This window comes from Oryctolagus cuniculus, chromosome 13, assembly GCF_051225735.1.
Source record: "Oryctolagus cuniculus isolate XC-2025 breed Fujian yellow rabbit chromosome 13, ASM5122573v1, whole genome shotgun sequence".
Taxonomy (NCBI): Eukaryota; Metazoa; Chordata; class Mammalia; order Lagomorpha; family Leporidae; genus Oryctolagus; species Oryctolagus cuniculus.
In genome coordinates, this window is record NC_142879.1 from 70,351,403 (window position 1) to 70,367,934 (window position 16,532).

General features: G+C 46.1%; 1 protein-coding gene across 14 annotated transcripts in view; it reads right to left on the reverse strand.

Moving 5' to 3' along the window:
- Positions 1–3,453, reverse strand: part of OPTN (optineurin) — a 71,483-nt gene extending 68,030 nt beyond the window's left edge. For 6 of the 14 annotated variants that reach the window (XM_070055701.2, XM_070055696.2, XM_070055700.2 and 3 more), the window contains exon 1: positions 3,223–3,453. The gene's annotated coding sequence lies outside the window, so the exon portion shown is untranslated. Of the gene's footprint in view, positions 1–3,161 lie in introns of all 14 variants that reach the window. The other 8 variants (XM_070055698.2, XM_089311747.1, XM_070055702.2 and 5 more) reach the window with 5 other exon arrangements.
- Positions 3,454–16,532: the final 13,079 nt, after the last annotated feature.

Here is a 16,532-nt window from a genome sequence, read left to right on the forward strand (position 1 = left end):
AATGTTAATTTCAAAGAGGGGAGAGAGAGAGACAGAGAGAGAAAGAGAGAAGATCTCCCATATGCTTGTCCACTCTCCAAAAGCCTGCAAGAAGTAAGGCTAGGCTAGGCTGGGTTGAAACCAGGAAGGGTACAAGAACTGTCCCCCATGTGAGTGCACAGGGACCCATGTACTTCAGCCATCACCCACTGCCTCACGGTGTTTGCATTAGTAAGAAGCTGGATCAGAAGTGGAGCCAGGACGCTAACTCTGGCTCTCTGATGTGGGATACAGGCATCTCAAACGGTGTCAACTGCTATGCTAACCACACCTACTCTTGAAATCATCTTTCGACTCATCTGGCAAATGGTGATCATTCACAATCCTGTAAAAAGTATCCTTCAGCTTCTAAGATCACAGCCCCACTCCTGCCCTGCACCACAGACATACCCAGTATCCTCATGGGCATGCCACCCTCTGTCCTCTGAGGGAAATGACTGCGCTGCTTTTGCCTGGGATAGAGTTCAATGTCCAATTTAAATATGGCATATTGTGTAAAATGAACTGTTCTTCCTCTGAGCACCCAAGAACACTCTGCACTTTTACCTCCTGACCCTTCCCATAATTACTGTCATCTTCTATGTCAGTCTATGTCATCTCCATTTTGTTCACTCTAGAGATTGGCACACAGCAGAACCTGGGTGTTTGTTAAAATAAAACCAAAATGGCTGGCGCCGTGGCTCACTTGGTTGATCTTCTGTCTGTGGTACTGGCATCCCATATGGGCGCCGGGTTCTAGTCCCAGTTGCTCCTCTTCTGGTCCAGCTCTCTGTTGTGGCCCGGGAGGGCAGGAGAGGATGTCCCAAGTGCTTGGGCACCTGCTCCTGCGTGGGAGACCAGGAAGAAGCACCTGGCTCCTGGCTTTGGATCAGCGCAGCGCCGGCTGTGGCGGCCATTTGGGGAGTGAACCAACGGAAGACTTTCTCTCTGTCTCTCTCTCTCACTGTCTATAACTCTACCTGTCAAAAATAAATAAATAAAACCAAAATATAGTGAGGTATTTTTTAAGTTAAACATCTATAAAATGATTTATCCTGTGTGACAAATGCATTATGCTAGTATTGTTGAAGTTTTCCACAATTCTTTGGCATTCATTTCCAGACTCCTGAAATCAGCTTCTAAGATTTCTTTTAAAAATTAAAACTTTTTTATATTACTATGAAGGCATCTGGATATTATTTCCTAATACATATTCTAATACTCAATCCTCACACATATCACAGTGGAAAAATGAAGACTTTAAAAATAAACTTTCTAACTGATTTTTATTTTTTTAAAAATAAGTTTAATTGTAGGTGTCTGGCACAATGGTTAAGATGCTGCTTAGGCGGTTAAGTCACTGCTTGGGACATAAGCAGCCAGTATCCCAGTGCCTGGTTCAAATCCCAGCAACTCTGTTTCCAATGCAGCTGCCTGCTAATGTGTACCTTGGGAGGCAGCAGATGGTGGCTCAAGTGCTTAGATCCCTGCCACTTCCATGGCAGACCTGGATGGAGCTCTTGATGGAGCCCTAGCTGCTGTAGGCATTTGAGGGAGTAAACCAGCAGAAGAAAAACCTCGCTCTTCCTCTCTCTCTCTGCCTTTCAAATAAAATGAAACAAAACAAAATGAGTGGCTGGGTTCGAGTCCCAGCTTCACTTCAGATTCTGGCTTCCTGCTAATGTGCACCCTGGAAGGCAGCAGGTGATGGCCCAAGAACTTGGGTCCCTGCCACTCAAGTGGGAGACCTGGATTCAGGTCTGGTCCAGCCCCAGGTGTTACAGGCATTTGATAGTGAACCAGTAGATGGAAGTTCATTGTCTCTCTGCCTTTCCACAAAATAAAAAAAAATAAGTAAATAATTTTAAAATCGAGTTTAATTTTGACTCTTTCCTTTAGATTTTGGTTTAACGATTCCATAAAATTCTAAAGAACTTATCAAATATGTCAAGTATAGAACACCTAGGGACCGCAGGGTTTGGGGAGAAGAAGGTGTATTTTGTGGGGAAGTATCTGTCAGTACCTAGGGAGGGGTTCAGTGGGAAGTAATACACCGACCAGTACAAGAAGAACATCTGTATTTTGGAGGAATGGGGGAAGGTTAACTATATTCCATAGCATAATATGCAAACTAAAAAGCTGTTTTTCCATAGCATAATATGCAAACTAAAAAGCTCTTTCTTTCATAGTGTTGTACACAATACATAACTTCTAAAACTGGCCCAGTAGAAAAACAGATCAAAAGTCACCCCGCAGACTCCACCCAGTCACTGTCCTTTCTTCACGGGCCACATTTCAACTGCTCACGTCCTGTCCATTCCAGGGCAGTCCCTGGCCTTTAGTCCCTGCTCCGGAACCTCCCCAGCCCCACATCAACCGGGTCTGTCCTGCGCAGCAGCTGGGGCTCCCTAGGTCAAAAGAGCAAGGTGGCTTCTGGTTAGCAGCACCACCTTGCTAATCAGCTGGGAAGGCCAGCAGTGCCCTTACACTGCCTCACTCTGTGAAGACTCTAGTTTTCCATCTCATCCCTTAACGCTTCCAGGACTGTAGTTCCCGGTGGTGGAGGCCAGGCCACAACCTAGGTTTCATTTTCCTTGGGGCAGTGCTTACGGCTTAGGCATTCCCGACGGGCGGTAGAACAATATTGACATTCAGTCGCACACACCCGCGCAGGCTCTCCCAGCCACATCGGGCTTGCAATTCAGCAAGCCCCGCGCGCGCTAGAGGGGGGATCACTGCTCTTCGCCCTGATCCTCACCCCAGGGCAGTGTTTCCTTGTCCTCCAAAGGTGGTCTTTTCACCACTTCCTCCTTATGCTAAAGAACTGGCTGCACAGTCATTCCCAACCCGCGAGACGACCTCGCCCTCAAACCACCTCGGGGACCTGCAGGGGAAGTCACCAGCGGCCAGTCGGGTCCCTATCTTTACCAGGCTGGGGGAGGGGGACAAGGGCTCTTGGGGGTGGCCACCCCCGCTGCCCTGTCACACCAGGCCAGGCTCTGCCGGGGCCTTGGAGACCCTCCCGCAGCAGCCATCCCACCAGACGAGGGACGCCCCACGCCGGGCCACCCTCACCCCGACAGGCTCGGAGTCGCAGGGAAAAGGGGCGGCGGAAACCGCCTCCCGGGCGGAGAGGCGCCTACCAGAGAAGGAGCCACCTTCTTCTGTCCAGTCCCTGCCACCCCGCCCCCGGTTCCGGCTCACCGGCCGCCGGCGCTCGGCCTCCCTCGGGGTCACAGCTTCGTCGGCATTGTGCCACGGGGGCAGAGCTCCGGATCCGGATGCTGACGCCGCCCAGGGGGCCGGCGCCGGGGTGACGGCAGGGGCCGCAGGGCTCCGGCAGCCTCGGTGGGGCTGACGCGCGGCCTCGCGACCCGCCCCGCGCGCTCAGCTGACCGCAGCACCGGCCGCCGGTCTCCGCCGGGGATTTTCCCCGGCCACGCCCCCTCCCCGACGCCCCGCCCCTCCTCCTCTCTGCGTGCGTCCCAGCGTCCCTTCCCCGCGCATCGCACAGGGCCGGGGCCGCCGCCGAGCGAATCGGAAGTGACTGAGGTGTCTGCCACCGGGCGTTAATTAAAACAGGTTTAGAATTAAGCGAAAAGGCAGAGCCGGTCTTCCCTTCTGTGCCTGCGGGAATTTATAAGGCCGGAGCCACGAGGGGTCGCTATGCCCTAAGGAAAGAGGAAGGAGGGTCCCAGATACCCTGAGATAGAAGCATTTATCTCTGCTTTTTTTTTTTTTTTTTTTTTTGGTTTTGTTTTTTAAAGCTTTACATCCAGATATGGTTAAGCATACTTCGCTTCCCATCCAATTTTCCCCGTAAAAACAGGGCTTTCTTTGAAAACAAACGTAGGCTCTTGTTCTCCTGTACCTGTTAACACCTGGATGGTGCAGGTGCCCCAGGCAAGTGGGATTAATGGATGGATTGACCTGGATTATTTCTGGGAAGCCGTCTTTGCTGAGGTGGGGAGGACTGGTAATGATACACCGGAGGCGGAGAAGTGCTTCCGGATTGGACAGTAGCATTGAAAGGGAGAAAACAGGACGAGGGAGAATGGTTTGTTCGGCAAGCACAGTGGGAAGGCGTCTTAAATAAGGACGCAGCGTCTGCGCGGGAGCACCAGGTCTGGATCAAGCCGGCTTTCCGAGTCCTAGGGCTCTGGCGACATCTCAGGTGGACTGGGAGAGGGTCTGAGAGAAGGTTTGTGCCCAAGACCAGGAAGGCTGTCATCCTGGTGAAAAACTGGATTTACCCGTAAGAAGGGGTTGACGTTGCTCTATTCAGTGAGTAAGCAGAGCCAAATTCGAAACAGGAAGATGCAGATACACCTTTTTGCTGGTATACCCTAAGGATGCAGATTCACTGTCTAGACACCTTGGTGCCTGGCCCCCAACACCACGCCCGACGTTAACCCCAAATCTAGGCAGGGAGGGTCTAGGCTTGTAGAGGGAAACAAAACAACAAACTTAGTTTTTCTTATACTCTCACCAAACAATCAACCCAGAAGACTTTTCTGGTTACCAAGAAGTGTGTGAGGGTTTCTCCCTAGCAACAACCAATCCGTGTTGAAGCAGACACCAGCTGGATGCCACCCAATTCGTTCAGTTCTGGCTCTGTGGACCTGGAGCTAGGTCACGCCCCACAGGTTAAGGGCTCAGTGCCATGACTGACCCCCACTTGCCAACTGCAAGCCCCCACTTGTTTTACCTGTGCTCATCACCATCTGTGAATTGAGGTTCCCACAATCCATCCCTTGCATTTGATAAATTGACTAGAAAGCTCACAGAATGCAGAGAAACTCTTAGATTTATCAGTTTATTACAAAGGATATCTTACTTTTTAATTTTAATTGTACATATTATGGTGTATGGAGTGATGATTAGATACATACATACAATGTATAATGATCAAATCAGTTAGCATTTTACCTCCTTAAACTTTTTTTGGGGGGGAAATTTTATTGAAACATTATATAATTGTTCATATTTATGGGGTACAGTGTGATAGTTCAGTAAATGTACATTATGTATATGGAACAAATGAGGATAATAAACATATCCATCTCATTTTTTCCTCATCTCCTTGTGAGATTTGGAGCCTTGAGCCTCTATCTTCTATTCATTCATAAAATATATTCTAGGTTGTTGTGAACTATAATCACACCACTGTGCTCTAGAACACTAGAACTTACTCCTTCTGTCTGATTGTGTTGTAGTAACTCTATTCCAACTGCCCTCCCTCCCTTTTCCTTTTACCTTTCCCAGCCTCTAGTAATCAAAAATCTACGTTCAGGTAGACTTGTTTAGCCTGCCCCTATATGACAGAAGGTGTGATATTTGTTTTCCTGCATCTGACTTATTTCACTTCACTTGCTGTCCTCCAGCTACATCCATTTTGTTGCAAATAATAGGCTATCGTTTTTAGTTAAAATTATTTATTATGCTCACACACACAGACACACGAGCAGGGTCCCACCTGCCAGTTCACTCCCAAATGCTCACAACCAGCAAGGTTGGGCTGGGGCTGAAGCCAGGAGATGAGAACTAATTCCAGGTCTGTCACATGGGTGGCAGGAGCCCAGTCACTTGAGCCTACACTGCTGCTTCCAAAGTCTGCATTAATAGGGAGCTGGAATCAGGAGCAGGAGCTGTGAATCAAACTCCAGTGCTTGGATGTGGGATGTGGATCTCTTAATTGCTGTTCTTTTCTGTTGCTGAGTATTAATCAAACATGTATGCTTACCACAGTTTTGGATCTATTCATCTGTTGTGAGGCAGATAGGTTGACTCCATGTGAATAGTGCAGTAGTAAACATGGGAGTGCAGATATCTATGTGCTATGCTGATTTCATTTCCTTGAATATGTACTCTGAAGTAGGATAGCTGGCCTATATGTAGGTCTACTCTTGTTTTTTTGAGAAAGCTCCATACTGTTCTCCATAATGGCTGTAATAATTTACATTCCCACCAGCAGAGCATCAGAGTTCCCGTTTCTCCGCATTCTTGCCAGCATTTGTTATTTGTAAGTGATTTATTTATTTGAAAGGGAGAGAGAGAGAGTGAGTCTTCATTTGCTGGCCCACTTCCCAGATATCCAGAACAGCTGGGACTGAGCCTTGCTAAAAGCCAGGAACCAGAAACTCCATATGGGTCTCTCACATGGATGGCAGGGACTCAAGTACGTGAGCCATCATCTGCTGCCTCCCAGGCATGTTGCAGAAAGCTGGATTAGAAGCAGAGCAGCTGAGACTTGGGACTTGAACCAGAAATCTATTATGGGATGTAGGCATCCCAAGCAGCAGCTTAACCCACTGTACCACAATGCCTGCCCCTTTTATTGTTATTATCATCATTATTTTTGCTAATAGCCTAACTGGGGGTAAATATTTTGTTGTGGTTTTGATTTTCATTTTCTCATAAACTAATAAATTTGTTGGTCATTTGAATTATATTCATATCATTCCTCCATTTTATAATTGAGTTTTTTGTTTTTTTTTTTTTTGAGTTCCTTATATGAGTATATTCTGAATGTCAAAGCTTTGTCAGGGGGCTGGCTCCTGTGGCATAGTAGGTTAAGCCACTGTCAGCAGTGCTGGCATTCCATATGAGTGCCAATTTGTGTCCCAGTTGCTCCATTTCTGATCCAGTTCTCTGCTATGACCTGGGAAAGCAGTGGAAGATGGTCCAAGTGCTTGGGCCCCTGCACCCACATGGGAGACCCAGAAGAAGCTCCTGGCTCCTCGCTTCGGATCAGCCCAGCTCCAGTTGTTGTGGCCATTTGGGAAGTGAACCAGCTGATGGAAGACTGCTCTCTCTCTCTCTGCCTCTCCTTCTCTCTGTCTGTAATTCTGCCTCTCAAATAAATAAATGAATCTTTTATTTTTAAAAAGCTTTGTCAGATTAGTAGTTTGCAGAGTTTTTCTCCCATGCTGTCAGTTACCTGTTTTTCTCAGTTGATTCTTCCCTTTGCTGTGCAGAAGCATCTTGCTCTGATATAATCCCATTTGTCTACTTTTCCTGTTGTTGCTTGTACTTTCGGGGTTTGAGCAAAAACAGTGCCTATAGATGTCTTAAAATGTTTCCCCTGTTTTCTTCCAGTAGGTTTGTAGTTTCAGGTCTTGCATTTAGGTCTTTGATAACTTTTTTTTTTTTTTGACAGGCAGAGTGGACAGTGAGAGAGACAGAGAGAAAGGTCTTCCTTTTTGCTGTTGGTTCACCCTCCAATGGCTGCCGCGGCCGGCGCACCGCGCTGATCCGATGGCAAGAGCCAGGTACTTATCCTGGTTTCCCATGGGGTGCAGGGCCCAAGTACCTGGGCCATCCTCCACTGCACTCCCTGGCCACAGCAGAGAGCTGGCCTGGAAGAGGGGCAACCGGGACAGAATCTGGCGCCCCGACCAGGACTAGAACCTGGTGTGCTGGCGCCACAAGGCGGAGGATTAGCCTAGTGAGCCACAGCGCCGGCCAATCTTTGATCACTCTTAAGTTGATTATTGTACAGTATGAAAGGTGGAGAGTGGGCAAAATCTCAGTTTTCTTTCCATGGATATCCTGTTTACTGGCAGCCCTTATTGAAGAGCTGTCATTTTCTCAGCATATGCTTTTGGCATCTTTGTTGAGAATCAGTTGGCTGTAGATGTGTGGATTTTTTATTTTTGTGGTCTGTGTATCTGTTTTTATTCCACTGCCATGCTGTTTGGGTTACAATAGCCCTGTAAGTGTGTCCTTAAATCAGGTGGTGTGGGGGCATAGCAGGTTAAGGCATAGTTTGTGATGCCAGGCATCCATGTGGGAGTACCAGGCCAAGTGTCGGCTACTTCACTTCTGATCCATCTTCTTCCTAATGCTGCTGGGAAGACAGCAGAAGGTGGCATCTGCTCTTCTAACGGGGTTTCTGCTTGCATGACGGCCGTGTTCTTTCCTTTGCTTCTGTGCACAGGACTCTAAGCATCTTTGTAAGAATAATCTGGGGGCAGGAATTCCCTCAGTTTTTATTTGTCTTGGAAAGTCTTTACTTATCCTTCACATGTAGTATTTTTTTTGTTCTGTTTTGTTTTAAAAGAGAGCTTTTATTTTAAAGATTTATTTATTTATTCGAGAGAGTTACACAGAGAGAGAGGAGGCAGAGAGAAAGAGATAGAGATAGAGATAGAGAGAGAGAGAGAGAGGTCTTCCATCTGCTGGTTCACTTCCCAATTGGCCGCAACAGCCAGAGCTGCACCTTTCCGAAGCCAGAAGCCTGGAGCTTCTTCTGGGTCTCCCACGTGGGTGCAGGGACCCAAGGGCTTGGGCCATCTTCTATTGTTTTCCTAGGCCACAGCAGAGAGCTGGATTGGAAGCGGAGCAGCCAGGACTCGAACCAGCGCCCATATAGGATGCTAGCACTGCAGGTGGCGGCTTTACCTGCTACGCCACAGCACCAGCCCCTCTTTTTTTTTTTTTTAAAGATTTATTTATTTTTATTTGAAAGTCAGAGTTACACAGAGAAAAAAGAGAGGCAGAGAGAGAGAGAGAGAGAGAGAGAGAGAGAGAGACAGAGAGAGAGGTCTTCCATTTGCTGGTTCACTCCCCCATTGTCTGCAACAGCCGGAGCTGCATTGATCCAAAGTAAGGAGCCAGGAGCTTCCTCTGGGTCTCCCACAAGGGTGCTGTGGCCCAAGGACTTGGACCATCTTCCACTGCTTTCCCAGGCCATAGCAGAGAGCTGGATGGGAAGTGGAGCAGCCAGGACTCGAACTGGCGCCCATATGGGATGCCGGCACTTCAGGAGGCAGCTTTACCTATTAGGCCACAGAGCTGGCCCCCACTTGTAGTATTCTTAGTTGACCAGATCTAACTGGGCTCATGAGCCTGCACTCCTTTTTGCTGGTATGGTAGAACATCACTAGAGCTCCTGTGTGCTCAGGCAGTGTGAATTCTGACACAGGCTTCTTCCTCAAGATGGTGCCACATGGACATCGCCTGTTTTCTGGGGGTGGAGGGGAAGATGATGTGGGTTTCTTTTCTGTTTCCAAATAGATCCTTTCACTGAGCTCCACGCCTCTTATGACTGCGTCTCCTTTGGTAGCCAGGACTGCCAGTGTCGCGCACCTGTGGAGATGAGGTCTCCTGGTGCCCCCCTGCTTGCCCTTTCCTCTGTAGTATGTCTTGTAATCTGGTATTGTTATGCCTCTGGCTTTGTTTTTATTGTATAGGATTGCTTTAGCTATTCGTGTTCTCCTATTCCTCCATATGAATTTCAGCATCATTTTTTCTAAATCTGAGAAGAATGTATTTGGTATTTGATTGGTATTACATTGAATCTGTAAATTGCTTTCGGAAGAATGGACATTTTGATGATATTGATTCTTCCAATCCATGAACATGAAAGATTTCCATTTTTTTGTATCTTCTATTTATTTCTTTAGTGTTTTGTAATTCTTATTGTAGAGATCTTTGACATACTTGGTTAAGTTTATTCCAAGGTATTTGATTTTTTGTAGCTAATGTGAATGGGATTGATCTTAGAAGTTCTTTCTCAGCCGTGGCATTGGGTATACAAAGGCTGTTGATTTTTTTTGTGTTGATTTTATATCCTGCTACTTTACCAAACTCTTCTGAGTTCCAATATTCTTTTAGTTGAGTTCTTTGGATCCCCTATATAAAAAATCATGTCATCTGCAAATAGGGATAGTTTGACTTCCTCCTTCCCAATTTGTATCCCTTTGACGTCTTCTTTTTTTTTTTTTTTTGACAGGCAGAGTGGACAGTGAGAGACAGAGAGACAGAGAGAAAGGTCTTCCTTTGCTGTTGGGTCACTCTCCAATGGCCGGCGTGGCCGGTGCGCTGCGGCCGGCGCACCGCGCTGATCCGATGGCAGGAGCCAGGTACTTATCCTGGTCTCCCATGGGGTGCAAGGCCCAAGCACTTGGGCCATCCTCCACTGCACTCCCTGGCCACAGCAGAGAGCTGGCCTGGAAGAGGGGCAACTGGGACAGAATCCGGCACCCCGACTGGGACTGGAACCCAGTGTGCTGGCGCCACAAGGCAGAGGATTAGCCTATTGAGCCGCGGCACTGGCCTGACTTCTTTTTATTGCCTAATGCCTCTGGCTAAAACTCCCAGTACTATATTGAATAGTAATGGTGACTTTGGGCATTGCTGTCATCTCAGTGGGAGTGCTTCCAACGTTTCCCCATTCAGTAGTATGCTGGCCATGGGTTTGTCATACATTGCCTTGATTGTGGTGAGGAATGTTCCTTCTATACATAATTTGCTTAGAGTTATTATGAAAGGGTGTTGTATTTTATCAAATGCCTTCTCTGCATCTATTGAGATAATCATATGTTTTTTGTTCAGCAGTTTGTTAATGTGATGTATCCCTTTGCTTGATTTGTGAATGTTGAACCAGCCCTGGATCCCAGGGAAAAATCCCACTTGGTCTGGATGAATGATCTTTCTGATGTGTTTTTGGATTCAATTGATTAACATTTTATTGAGGATTTTTGTGTCTATGTTCATCAGGGAAATGGGTCTTTATTTCTCGTTGTTGTATCTTTTTTCAGGATTAGGAATTAAGGTGATGCTGGCTTCATAGAAAGGGTTTAGGAGTATTCCCTCCCTTTCAATTGTTTTGAATAGCTTGAGAAGAATTGGATTTAGTTGTTCTTTAAATGTCTGGTTGAATTCAGCAGTGAAGCCATCTGGTCCTGGGCTTTTCTTTATTGGGAGAGTCTTTATAACTGATTGAATTTCCATTTTGGTTATTGGTCTGTTTAGGTTATCTGTGTTTTCATGGTTCAATTTAGGTAGGTTGTATGTGTCCAGGAATCTATTTCTTCTAGGTTTTCTGATTTATTGGCATACAGCTCTTTGTAGTAATTTCTGATGACTCTTTATTTCTTTGGTATCTATTGTTGTATTACCTTTTTAATCTCTAATTTTACTGATTTGAGTCTTCTCCCTCTTTTTTTGGTTAGTTGGGCCAATTGTATGTCAATTTTTTAAATTCTTTTTCTTTCTTTCTTTTTTTTTTTTTTTTTTTTTGACAGGCAGAGTGGACAGTGAGAGAGAGAGACAGAGAGAAAGGTCTTCCTTTGCCGTTGGTTCACCCTCCAATGGCCGCCGCGGCCAGCGCGCTGCGGCCGGCGCACCGCGCTGATCCGATGGCAGGAGCCAGGAGCCAGGTGCTTTTCCTGGTCTCCCATGGGGTGCAGGGCCCAAGCACCTGGGCCATCCTCCACTGCACTCCCTGGCCACAGCAGAGAGCTGGCCTGGAAGAGGGGCAACCGGGACAGAATCCGGTGCCCCAACCGGGACTAGAACCCGGTGTGCCGGCGCCACTAGGCGGAGGATTAGCCTAGTGAGCCGCGGCGCCGGCCTAAATTCTTTTTCAAAAAACTTCGTTTTGTTGATATTTTGTAATTTTTTTGGTTTCAATTTTGTTTATTTATTCTTCAATTTTAAACATTTATTTTCTCCTACTAATTTTGGGTTTGGTTTGCTGTTGTTTTCTAGGTCCTTGAGTTGCACTGACAGCTCATTTATTTGGTGCCTTTCCAATTTCTTGATGTGGTAACCTATTGCTGTAAACTTTCCTCTTAACACTGTAATGATTAAGGTACCAATTCAACAGGAAGATGTGACTATAATAAAATTATGCACCCAATTACAGGGCACCTGGCTTTAAAAGAAATGTTAATGGATCTAAAGGGAAATGTAGATTCCAATACAATAGTAATGTGGGACTTCAATATTCCAGTTTCAGCAAGGGACAGATCAACCAGACAGAAAATCAGCAAGGAAACAACAAAGTTAATCAATTCAATAAGTTTTCTAATTTCTTTCTTTTTTTTTTTTTTTTGGTCTGATTGTAAATAGTGCCCTACTTAGTCTCTTTTAACAGTTTTTATGTTAAAGTCTGTTTTTTTTTTCCTTATATTAAGATGGCTACTCCAGCTCTTTTTTGGTTTCTGTTAGCATGGAATATCTTTTTCCATACTTTCACTTTCAGTCTGTGTGTATTTGTGTTGGTGAGATGTGTTTCTTATAAGCAGCAAATGGATGGTCTTGCTTTTTAAATCCATTCAGCCATTTTTTAAAAAAATATTTATCTATTTATTTGAAAGTCAGAATTGCACAGAGAGAGAAGGGGAGGCAGAGAGAGAGAGAGGTCTTCCATCCGCTGGTTCACTCCCCAGTTGGCTGCAATGGCTAGAGCTGTGCCAATCTGAAGCCAGGAGCCAGGAACCACTTCTGGGTCTTCCCACTTGGGTGTAGGGGCTCAATGACTTGGGCCATCTTCTACTGCTTTCCTAGGCCATAGCAGAGAGCTGTATTGGAAGTGGAGCAGCTGGGACTTGAACTGGCTCCCACATAGGATACCAGCACTGCAGGCAGCAGCTTTACCCACTACACCACAGAGCCAGCCCCTCAGCCATTCTTTTAACTGGAGAGTTGAGGCCATTTACATTCAAGTTGACTATTGATAAGTAGTGACTGTGCCCTGTCGTTTTCCCATATATATTCCTATTGTTTACTTTGGATTTCCTTTTTTCTTTTACTGGGAGATTTTCTCCCTTCACCTTTTTTCATAGTGATGACCATATTTCTCTGTTTCTGGGTATAGCACATCCTTAAGCATCTTTAATAAGGCTGGATGAGTAGTGACTAATTCTCTCAATTTCTGTTAGTTATGGAAGGTCTTTATTTCACCTTAATTCATAAATGAGAGTTTTGCAGGGTATAATATTCTGGGATGACAGTTTTTTTCTCTTAAGACTTGAAATATATCTCACCATTCTCTTCTAGCCTGTAGGGTTTTTGATGAGAAATCAGCTGTGAGTCTAATTGGAGATCTTCTGAAAATAATCTGGTATTTCTTTCATGCACATTTTAGAGTATTTTCTTTATGTTTTACTGTGGACAGTTTGACTATAATGTGTTGTGAACATCTTTTTTGGTCATGTCTATTATTATTATTTTTTTTTTTGACACGCACAGTTAGACAGAGAGAGAGAGAGAGAGAGAGAGAGAGAGAAAGGTCTTCCTTCCGTTGGTTCACCCCCCAAATGGCCACTAGGGCCGGTGCTCTGCACCGATCCCACCGATCCAAAGCCAGGAGCCAGGTGCTTCCTCCTGGTCTCCCACGCGGGTGCAGGGCCCAAGTACTTGGGCAATCCTCCGCTGCCCTCCCGGGCCACAGCAGAGAGCTGGACTGGAAGAGGAGCAACCGGGACAGAATCTGGTGCCCCAACCATGTCTAGAACCCAGGTGCCAGTGCCACAGGTGGAGGATTAGTCAAGTGAGCCGCAGCGCTGGCCAATTTGGTCATGTCTATTAGGAATTCTGTGTGATTCCTGTACTTGGATGTCCCTTTCTTTTTCCAAATTGGGGAAATTTTCTGTAATTATTTCACTAAAAATGCATTCTAATCCATTCTGTCTTTCCACACCTTCAGGAACTCCTAAGACCCATAGGCTGGGTCATTTGATAGTATCCCATAAATCTACAACACTGTTTTTAAGTTTTCTAATTTCTTTTTTTTTTTTTTTTGGTCTGACTGTAAATTTTTCAGAGATTTGTCTTCTAACTTAGATAATCTTTCTTCTGCCTCACAGAATCTGTTGTTAAGGCTTTCCACTACTTTTTAAATTTGATCTACTGAATTCTTCATTTCTAATATGTCAATTTCATGGGAAAAATTTTCACTCATGTCATGTGCAGAATTCGTTAATGCATGGATTTTCTTCTGATTACTTCTAAGTGATCCCATGATCAATTTTTTTGAATTCTGTTTCTGGCATTTCTTCAGTCTCTTCGTCTTCACATTCTAGTACTGAAGTTTTGTTATGTTCCTTTGGGGGAGGAAGTCCCCCAAATAGGTTGTCTTACCTATTCTTGTTTCTTGATTTTCTGTGTTTATTTTTAGGCATTTGTGGAGATACTTGCTGGCTTTTTTACCCCCTCTGATGGCTTTTATCTTCAGACTATTCCTCTGTGGCTTAGTACAGTGTCTGTTCTTTCAGTGAATACCCAGAGATGTGTTCTGGGTGTGGCCAGTGAGTTTTGTTCAGTGCTCCAGGGTGAGGGGAGTGTTCACAGTGACACCCAAGTTGGGCATGATAAATCATTCCCTCTCTCTCTCTCTCTCTCTCTCTCTGTTTCTGTCTCTCTCTCTCTCTCTCTATCAGAGGTGTGCTTTCATCAGCTCGATCGGCATAGTCTCGCACTCACCTCTTCTCCTCCAAGGAGAACAATGCTCAGGTGCTAGCCTTAGTGACTGCAGTATTCATCTGTGCTGCCAGAAGAACCTCACAAAGGATCCGTACAGTCCTCCGTGTGAACATGGATCCCACAGGGATCCCAGGGAATCAGGGAGCCCCGAGTGCATGGAGCTGCATATAGTGACAGCCCATAGACCTAGCCACACTCTGCGCCCTTCCACACAGCCATAGTGTTTTCACATTCCTGGCACGCCAGGCTCTCACAGTCACAAATGCTCAGCCCCCTCTCAGTTCTCCCAGCTAGACTTAGGCATCTCCTCTTGGCTGGTTGCTAGTGCAGCTATTATGTATATCCAAATTGGTGCACACCATCTCTCAGCTAGTTACAAAATGCAGTGCTGGTGGTTGGTGAGAGAGAAATGTGCCCCTCTTTTCCCTCTAGGTTGGCAGGTACACTTTCCCTCACAGGGGTCCAAGCCAGACTCATGCCAGGCTCTTCCTGCTGCTTTATTGCCAGTGGGTTGGGCTGCTGCAGTCTGGTTTCACCCCACTCTCTAAAGCTGGTGCTGAAGCTCTTGGCTGCCAGGGTCCTGTGTGTGTCCACATTCATGCTGTGCGTCCCACACCCTTCACAGAGATCCACAGTGTCCCTCCAACTTGCATGGGGTTTCCTCTGTAGTTTTCTCCCTAACTCTTCCCTGAGATTACACTCTCTCCACTTGTTTTTTTAAGTAGCCCCTAGACTAGAGCAGTAAGCTCCCTCCCTATTCCATCATCTTGGGGAGTAATCTATTTTTGAGTTTTGGAGGTTTCATTCCATAGGCATGGTTGGTTAAAACACTGGTCATTGGTGATCAACTTAACCTTAAATCATTTCCCCTCCCCAGAGGTTGGTCTAATCCTGACCAGCCTGCATCCTGAAACTACCTGGGAGATGTCAGTCATCACTGCACTCATTATTAGTGTAGAAAAGACACATCACCTTGGAGATTCAAGGATTTTAGGAGATGTTTGCCAGGAAAGGGGGACATTTACCAAATATTGATTTTACAATACTTCAAAGACCTGGCAAGGCAGTAAGTTCCCTGAGACTCAACTCCCAAAGTTGGTGTGGTGTAGGTCTGTGAGATAATGTGAGGCAGCTGGTTTGTTTGGAATCGGTCTGGCATGAGGGTGAGGAGGAGAGCTAAATAAGGACTTAAAAACATCAGTGAAGTACAGGACTGGTCTCATAAATGAGAGCTGAGAAAACAGAGGAGGGAGGGAGAGAAATGGAGTAAAGTTTTGAAGTTGTTGTCCAACTACTGGGATAATTCAGTCTTTGTCATAGCGGTCCCCTGGGGACTGTGGAGGAGCGTCCCTCCTGTGTCTGTCAGAGATGCCTAAGGTTGTCATGGGAATGTACACCACTTTATTATCCCAAGTTGTTGCCCCTGCATAAGATTAGAAATTCAAAGCAGAGGCTTTGATTCGGGGCTCCCTGATTCCCTGGGATCCCTGTGGGATCCATGCTCACATGGGGCTGGCACTGTGCCGTAGTAGGTTAAGTCTGTGTCTGCAGCATCAGCATCCCATATGGGCACCAAAATCCCATATTCATGTCCGGCTGCTCTACTCCTGATTCAGCTCTCTGCTATTGCCTGGGGAGGCAGTAGAAGATGGCCCAAGTGCTTGGGCCCCTGCACCTGTGTGGGAGACCTGGAAGAAGCTACTGGCTTCTGGCTTCAGATCAGCACAGCTTCAGCTGTTGCAGCCGTTTGGGGAGTGAACCAGTGGATGGAGCACCTCTCTGTCTCTCTGTCTCTCTGTGTGTAACTCTGACTCTCAAATAAATAATAAATAAACCTTAAAAAAAAAAAGCAGAGGCGTAAGTAAGTACATAAAGGAGAGCAGGATTTATTTAAATGTGAGAGTGAGCCTACATTCAGGCGTGAGCATGTGCAACCCCATGAGAAGAGGTACTTGCGATGAGAGGATCAGAGAGAAGGAGAGGGCTTCCTATGAGGAGAGAGTGAAGGAGAAGGCCACAAAGGGCTACTCTGCCAAGGGGTAGAGTGTGGTGCCCTGATTGAATATGCAAATGGGATGGAGTTTGGGCAGAGTTTAGTGTGTGTGGGATTTTCTGGGTGTTTCATGGAATCTTCACGCAGAGTTCATGATATCTCCTCCTTCCTGTGTGTAGAAGAGGTGGATGTGTCATGGGAGAGTGGGCATATTGGATTGACATAGAATGGGGTGGGATTAAACTTCAGGCATGTGAGATAGAAATTGTGGGAAAATCTTTAAGCTCTTTTCCCCCTAACTCCCTGC